At 44.2% G+C, this 8720-nt stretch overlaps 1 pseudogene; it reads left to right on the top strand.

Moving 5' to 3' along the window:
* The first annotated feature begins 4313 nt into the window (after window positions 1-4313).
* LOC110543912 (uncharacterized protein C2orf78 homolog) lies at window positions 4314-7467 on the top strand (annotated as a pseudogene).
* The last annotated feature ends 1253 nt before the right edge of the window (window positions 7468-8720 follow it).

The raw sequence follows: 8720 nt of genomic DNA, 5'->3' as shown, positions 1-8720 counted from the left end.
CTTGATATTCTGCAATTCAATCAGGGGGGCTATCTTCTATTTCAGACTCATAACTAACAACAGGATCAAAATAGTCTCTAGATCTGGGGATATCTTGAAGACCTTATTGGCCAACAACTAAGAGTTCAGCTCTAGAACATTGTATTTAACTGGCGTATGGATTATGGCAGTGTTTTTTCCCACCCATGTGGAAGACCATCCTTCAAACTCTTTCACTAACTTTTCATGGAGATGGTGTCCCAAACCTATAAGGCACTTGGACAGTACAATGATACTATCCAGGAAACAAAACCTTTACTACATACAAGAAACTTTGAACAAAACCTTTACTACATACAAGGAACTTTGAATGCCTACCACTATCTCTTCAACATATTTCCTGCAGAGTCAAATGTCCCTTCAAAATGTTTTCTGCAGAGTCACACACTCGGCAGATTTCCCTGGAAAAGGGTGACAAGATGCTGTACAGCATAAAAAGTTCCTATCACTTGTACTTTCTGATTCTTCACAAAAGCATGAAGAATGCTTGATTTAAAAACTTCCAAAGCTCACTGGTATAGCACATGGTGGCTGTCAGTCAGTTTCTTTCTTAAATGGTAGCCAGAACATGTATTGTCATGTCTGTCTGTCCCTAAACATGTCTTCTTTTTCTGTCCCTAACCAGGGCTCCTTGTGTGTCATGTGAAATAGGGCATTCTTACTGCAGAGTTTTCTCCAGAACTACACAATATTAAATGATCTTCATGGAGGGACAATTCTACTGAGCTGGACATGCAGCTGCATGATACAGCATTAGCTCAGTGTGAAAGTTCCTGCGTGCAAGCTCTAACCCAACATATGATGGTTGGAAGACAGCACAAGTGGTTCTAGTGTCATCTGTGATAAAGACTACTAGACACTCTCATCTTAGTTAGTGCTTTATGTGCAGCTAGAATAAGAAATGTATATGAATGCATACTAAACCCATGCCATAATCTGTAGTCAATGAAACCACCATTGAGTGAAAGAAAGGGTAGATACAACACAAATCAAAATGACAAAAGACACAAGGTTTTCCTATATTTCTACAAAATCCCATGAAGACTGACTAAGATGAGGAATGGGTTGATTTTTTCCCCACATATAAACAAAAAAATATCCACACATTTTTTTTTCCATGTAACCCGGCACCCTGCACCTACAAATGCCTTCTTTCTTTCTCCAGGTGTTCCACTTTCTATTTAGCCTAGTCTGAGACCCAAGCATGGCAGAGAATGCTAGAAGCCCAATATTCTACAAATGCTGTTGCAAGGAGAACAAAGCTACAGTAACTGCTGAAGTTCATTCATTTATGGACAAAGAGAGGAGACAGCCAGACTCAGTGTGTCATAACCATGATGCTACCACCAGGGAGGCAGAGTAAAAAAGAATGCTCATGTGTCTCAACCAGAGGGAAATCCACAGTGATCTTCTGAACAACATGTGCTACAGAGGAAAAAGAAACTGTCTCAGGAACACAAAAGAAGAGGAGAGAAATCATATAGAATTCACAGTATGGGCAGGACAACAAAAAGAAAGGAGTGAAGGAGGGAATGCTTGCAGCCTTAACTTCAGCATTTCTGTTGTTTCTGAATACAGAATCCACTTTTACAAGCATTTGCATGATGCACAGAAGACTACTTCTGGAACTTCACAGTGATATCACCATGAGTGTAAGCACCGCAGCCTACAAAGAATGGTTGAAAAGCAGAAAAGACAAATTTGAGTCCAACCGAAGTAGCACATCTGAAGAAAGGAATCCTGGACACGAAACCCAAAGGAAAAACAGTCGTGGAGCTCATCATCCCCTACAAGATCCATTCAATGTACTCAACACAGTCACAAAGGAGCCATTTGATCTCTTCCTTTGATCATGGACAGTTGCTGACAGCTCAAATCAATTGAAATGGTTTCTCAACTGAGTTGACTCAACCTAGATGCCCCTCTTTCTTCCTGTCCAATGGTTCTGTCTATATGTACAGTGTCTATATGTTCACATGGGGTATATTTTTCTTGGAATATGACACATCATATACATGAAAGAAAGCTTTGTCAATGAGCCTTATAAAAAGTACTGATATGATATCCTAGGCTAAAAGTCATAGGAAGAGGGACTGCGATGCCATCTCACACCTTGGCCTTCATGGCTGCTGTTGATTTCTTGGCAACTTCTCCACCAAATCCTGTCTTTTAGCTCAGAATCTGACCTTCTCTTTGCCTAATGTCTGATTCATGACTTTATTCTCCCTCTCAACCTATCAACACTTGGTAGACAATTGGGGTTTCCATGCAGTTGCCTGTTAACAAATTGGATCACAGGTCACCTTGACAAGTGACCAGTGTGCTCTCCTTGATAAAGGATGCAGGGGCTAGTTTGGTCAGTAGGCCATTCAAGGACTACCATTTATCCTGCTCCATTGTAATTTGGATTACTTTTTTTTCCCCACCCACCCCACCCCAACAATGTTAGGTAAGGAAAGAAACTTTAAATTGTTTCTTTTCATTATATCTTTCCTTGTATTTAATAAACATTGACATCCTTAGAATACTAGGGATACTATAGAGTTCTGTGTCACATTTCACTTTGGATCATAATAAGATGGTGACTTTAGGCAGACAGTTTACTCTCAAAGTTTAAGACCTAGACAAAATATATGCAGAGAAAAATATGGAGCAGAGATTGAGGGAATGTCCAACCAGTTCCTGGCCCAACCTAAGACCCATTCAGTGGGAGAAAGCCAACCTCTGACACTATTAATAATATTCTGCTATGTTCATAACAGGATCCTGGCATAGCTATCCTCTGAGAGGCTCCTTCTATCTTCAGATGGAAACATATGGTGACACTCATAGGTAAACTTTGGGTAGAGCACAGGGAATCTTGTGGAAGAGTTGGAGGAAGGGTAGAAGGGCCTGGAGTTGATAACTTAACAAGATGAAAAACAGAAGCAACTAACTTGGGTCCAGAGGGGCTTATGGAGATTGAAGCACCAACCAAGGACCACGCATAGACTAACCCTAGGCCCGCTAAACATTTGGAGCAGATGGGAAACTCATGCTTCATTTGTGTTTCCTAGTAAGGGGAGTGGGGGCTGTCTCTGACATCTACCCTGTTTCCTGTTTTTTGATAACCTCCCCTTGGTGGGACTGCCTCACCAGGCCACAAAGGAAGAGAACATGTTCAGACCTGATGTGACTTGATGAACTGGAGTGGGATGGTGTGGAGGGTCTACTATGAGGAACAGTGGAGGAGGGAAGGTGAAAGAGGGAGCAAGGTGGGACTGGGAGGAGGAGGAGGAGGGGTTACAATCAGAACGTAAAGTAAATAAATGAATATATAAAATTAGAAAAAGAGCAAGACAAAGCAAGGCAACATAGTACAGTCTCTATATTGGAGCACAGGTTGAACCAAATCAACTGGGAATTTCATGCCAACACAGAAGAACAGACCAAATAAGAACAGACATCAAATAAGCGTCATCCTATGCAGAACCAAGAATCCATTTAAACACTTGCAGTTGGGATGTTTGAGGGGTCACTGGTCTTAGACTTTCCCATCGAGTACAAATTGGAAATAGCACTACTCCCCACAGGAAGATAGAAAACATCAACCTCATCATCTTCCCACTGTCTTCTTGCTTCCTACAGAAAATTTTCCAAGTGCCCCTTTCTTTGTGGCTGCAAGCACCCTTCAGCCCTCTCTGCCTATGGTGAACAACTTCTCACCCTCAGCAGGAAGGGTGTGCAACTTCTCCAGGGTCTTCACTCTGGCTGGGAGTCCAGCATGGCACATGACATCAGCCTCCAATACTTTACTCCAGCTTTTCATGGGCAGTACCTACATTTACCAACATCCTGGCACAACCATGCTGACAGTGTTGATTGACCAGAGCCTAATGACCATCCCAGCATTTTGCTATTCAGCTTCTCTCAGGTAGGATCTCACAGGAAGCACACATGGGAGGGCATCTGTGCTCCAGGACTTCCCTGTGACTATCATTTACCAGGACACCACAGTAACCTCACTGTCTGTTATAGCTGAGTATGATAGCATTTTAGAGCCCAATGCCATAGTCCTTTTCTATCCAACACTGTCTACTACTTTCTTCATGCTACAACACCAAAGGTGCTAAATCGAAGGTACAGCCTGGCACCTTCTTACCAGGAGGCAGCTGGGGCTATTACTATGGCCACAACAACCTGGGCCCTCTGATGCTTGGAGAATTCAGGCAAGGCCTACATACCTACAGCTCCCTCTCCTACCCTGGGAGTCAGGCTCTGCTCTGCAACCAGAGATGGGCATAATTCTACAGGATATTCAGCCAACGAATGTCCAAACCCCACCCTCCACCTCTGCCTTCTCTTATTCCACATCTGACCAAGCAATGCCAAGCACCAGGATTCAAGGTGAGTAAAGAACCAGGAGGGGAAGGAGTGGGATCAGCACTCCAAGGAGACTCAGATCTACCTTTAAGTAGTAGACACTACGCACAGAGAGAGAATGTGAGTCCTGGCAGGTTATTCCAGCTCTGGCTTCCCATCCCTGTTACCAGACTCCATAATGAGAGAGAATGCAGAGCCATAGTATGTGGCATCCATCCTGCATCAAGTGATGACCACAAAGCATACCATAGTCACACGTGTCACTATCAAAGTGAAGCAATCCATGCACCAACAAATTGCAATCATCTCCTTCCTCATCTATTGTTCTGGGCTACGAAAATACTGAGGAATTGTTTGGTTTTTTTGTTCTGTTTTGTTTTGGTAACAGTAGATTTTCCAGGAGTTGCAATCCTTCAGAGCAGTACAGCTGAAATCTTTCATGGAGGAAGTACTCCTCTGAGATCCCAAGCTCTTTTCATGGCATTCTCTTATACCTAAAATTGTAGAGAGATATTAGATGGAGCCCAGGTATCATTGTTAAGTTGGCCAAAGTAGCTGCTTTTGTTTCCTTTGCTGTGGTACTTCAGAGGTAATCTATGACAAAGATTATAAAATCATGAAGACACATTCTCAAATACTGAGTCACACCCAAACTCAAAGATTTAAACTTCTTAAGTCACTTTTCACGTCACTTATAATAAGTTTGTGAAACATGGGGCTGGAGGAAAGCGTCTGTTGTTGAAAAGCTTGCCTCACAGCAGTGCCCAAATGGGTTTGGATGCAGAAACCCACATAAAACAACAGGCTTCTGGTAGCATCTGAGTAATGATATAAAATGAAAAAAAAAATGGCAGTCAGGTAAGTTGCAGAATATTATGGACCAGACAACATGCCAAATAGCAAAGTTCCAAGGAAACAAGAGTCAGTATATCAAAGACACAGGTGAAGGCAATTGAGGAGCACACATCAAGGGAATTCTGTAACCTACCCACTGTGGCTATGCACACACCAACAAACACAAAGGAGAGCTAAATCTTGAGAAGACATGACATAGCCACTATGAAAGGATCAGTCCCTAACTGTATGTGGACAAAGGTGCTGTCATTGCTGCTCAAGCATCGCTCATAGGAATGCCTTCCACACAGCTGCAAGAGCCTGAGTACTGTGGTGGTATGAAAGGGGGAATGGGTCTCTCACTGACCGGACACTGACTTCTTTCTTGACTCCTTTTCAGTGATTGGAATAGAGGCATCCCTGGGATTGTCAGCATCAGGCCAGACACTCTTTCTGTTGAAGACTCCTGGATTATGCAACACCTGCAACCAGGTTACTGAAACGAGGACATCTGTTGATGGGGATAGCTTCTTAACAGCCCTTACCCTAGCCTTGCCTCCAGCTCCAAGCTGGAGAATAAGTCTAGAACAAGCAGATATTAGAAAATTGGATGGGACTAAAGCTCAGTTTTCAATGCCCCTGAATGCCTATGAGGGCACAAAAGAAACCCAAGACACATCAACCCTCCCTTTAGCACACCCTGACATGCAGCAGCCTCTATACTGCACTGATGCTGGGAGCCTAAGACAGAAGCTTGCTTCTGACAATGCCAGCATGGGACGCAGCAGCCTTGGTCTAGAGCATCAAGGGACACTGGAAAGTTTGATGATGTCCACCATCTATGTTGCACACATCAATACACCGGTGGCAAACATTCACTGTTCCACAACTATTCAACTCCCTCACAGACCTAAACAATCTCAAGATGCTGCAGCAACCAAAAATTAAGTCTCCACAGTTATCCAGAGGGATCTGGTCCAGGACATCTCCAGAGTTTATAGTAGACCATCTGACCAGGTGGGAAAGAAAGACCATGAAGCCCCTGAGCTGCTAGGTGGAGCTTCTGAGGCCAAAATCCAGTTCAGGGACCTGGTGGTGGGAGAGGGGTTTGTGGGCAGGGCTAAAGTCTTTGACTGGAATAGTGACAACATGGCCAAGCACTTGGAGGGCAAAGCTCATAATGCTGCCCCAAGGCCCAGCACAGGTAGAGGACAGGAGCAAGATAACACCAAGTAGAGCAGAGAAAACAAGTCCAAGAAAACAAAGGATCCTTAAGCACTCAAGGAGTAGATTCAAGTCAGAAGAGCAGTCTACCATGCCCAAGACCAAGAAGAGGAATCCACAGCTTTAGAAAGCCTCGACTCTGCCTGGGTATGCACATGCTGGAGTCCATGCAAGTTTTTCACCAACTGGAGAAAAAGCCTGAGAAGTAAACTAGCACATGCTTCTCCAGGGTTCTGGGATTTTCCAGCAGCAAGAAAGATCTCAAGCCAGGCCCGTCCACCACAGCATTGCTGGCTATGCCACATGAGGGCCAGAGCCCTGACAAAACCCTGGGAAACCTGCAGAGAGCAGAAAGCAATGCTCACAAGGAGTGTCCAACCTCATTCCAGTATGAGCTGCCTGCAACTGGGAAGGTCAAATTAATACCTCTGACTTTCCCAACACTAGACAAGCCTTAAGCCAGACCTGCTTGTAGAAGTCCTCTCTCAATGGCTTCACAGAGGGCCACTGCAGCTGACCCTGCAGGGCCTCATTCACACTCAGGTCAGGGCACCCATGTCGGGCCATCACAATCACCTCCTGCCAGGACATCTGTGATGGCCTCTGCTAAGCCACCTCTGCCAATATCCAGCAGCGGCCCAGGACATAATGTAGCACTGTGCCTCTGTCAGCTATCTTAAGGCCTTTACCCTACAGAACATCATTCCATACTTTATTCCAGAGGGAGCTTGTTTCTCCTGCCAGGAACAAGTTGCCATCACCTCAAATACCTCAAACCCCAAAATCTGCTGCAAGACTTTAGCCGCCAACAACTTCCGTGGGAGGAAAGTTGACATTTCTAGGGACAGTTATTTCATAGCCTATCACAAAAGAGTAGAATCCACAGAGGGAGGTCATGAAGAGAAGGGCCCTGCAAAAGGCAAGTGCTCCTCCACTGGGAAACTAAAGCATTTCGTTCCGAGGGAAAGGGATATGGAAATTTCTGAATATTATGGGTATGCAATGTAAGAGTAGGCCATATCTTTGTAACAAATAGATTTTCAGCATGGACAAGGATAAATAAAGACATCATTAAAAGATGTATACATAGAATATATATTTAACATTTATTTATTTTTTATATTAATTACAGTTTATTCACTCTGTATACCAGCTGTAGCCCCCTCCCTCATTCCCTCTCAATCCCACCCTCCCTCTCCCATCTCCTCCAAAGCCCCTCTCCAAGTACACTGATAAGGGAGGTCCTCCTCCCCTTCCATCTGACCCTAGCTTATCGGATCTAATCAGGACTGGATGCATTGTCCTCCTCTGTGGCCCAGCAAGGCTGCTCTCCCCTCAGGGGGAGGTGGTCAAAGAGCCAGCCACTGAGTTCGTGTCAGAGACAGTCCCTGATCCCCTTACTAGGGTACCCACTTGGAGACTGAGTTGCTGTGGGCTACATCTGAGCAGGGGTTCTAGGTTATATCCATGCATGGTCCTAGGGTGGAATATCAGTCTCAGAAAAGACTCCTGTGCCCAGATATGTTGATACTGTTGCTCTTGTGGATCTCCTATCCCCTCCAGGTTTTACTATCCCCCCCCACTTCTTTCAGAAGATTCCCTGCACTCTGCACAAAGTTTGGTTATAAGTCTCAGCATCTGCTTTGATACAAGGTTGAGTAGAGTCTTTCAGAGGCCGTTGTGGTAGGCTCCTGTCTTGTTTCCTGTTTTTTCCTTCTTCCAATGTCCATCCTCTTTGTCTTTCTGGATGAGGATTGATCATCTTACCCAGAGTCCTCCTTCTTGCTTAGCTTCTTTAGGTGTACAGATTTTTGTAGGTTTGTCATATATTATATGTCTAGTATCCACTTATAAGTGAGTATATACTGTGTATGTCTTTCTGCTTCTGGGCTATCTCACTCACGGTGATCTTTTCTAGTTCCCACCATTTGCCTGCAACTTTCATGATTTCCTTGTTTTTTAATTGCCGAGTAATATTCCATTGTGTAAATGTACCACAATTTCTGTATCCATTCAGGAACATCTGGGTTGTTTCCAGGTTCTGGCAATTACAAATAAAGCTGCTACAAACACGGTTGAGCAAATGTCCTTGTGCACTTGAGCATCTTTTGGATATATGCCTAGGTGTGGTATAGCTGGATCTTGAGGTAGCCCTATTCTTAATTGTCTGAGAAAGCCCCAGATTGGTTTCCAAAGTGGTTACACAAGTTTACATTCCAACCAGCAATGGAGGAGTGTTCTCCTTTCTCCACGTCCTCTCC

Source organism: Meriones unguiculatus, chromosome X (assembly GCF_030254825.1).
Source record: "Meriones unguiculatus strain TT.TT164.6M chromosome X, Bangor_MerUng_6.1, whole genome shotgun sequence".
Taxonomy (NCBI): domain Eukaryota; kingdom Metazoa; phylum Chordata; class Mammalia; order Rodentia; family Muridae; genus Meriones; species Meriones unguiculatus.
Note: the sequence above shows the minus strand (reverse complement) of the source record. Positions and strands in the feature narration are given on the sequence as shown.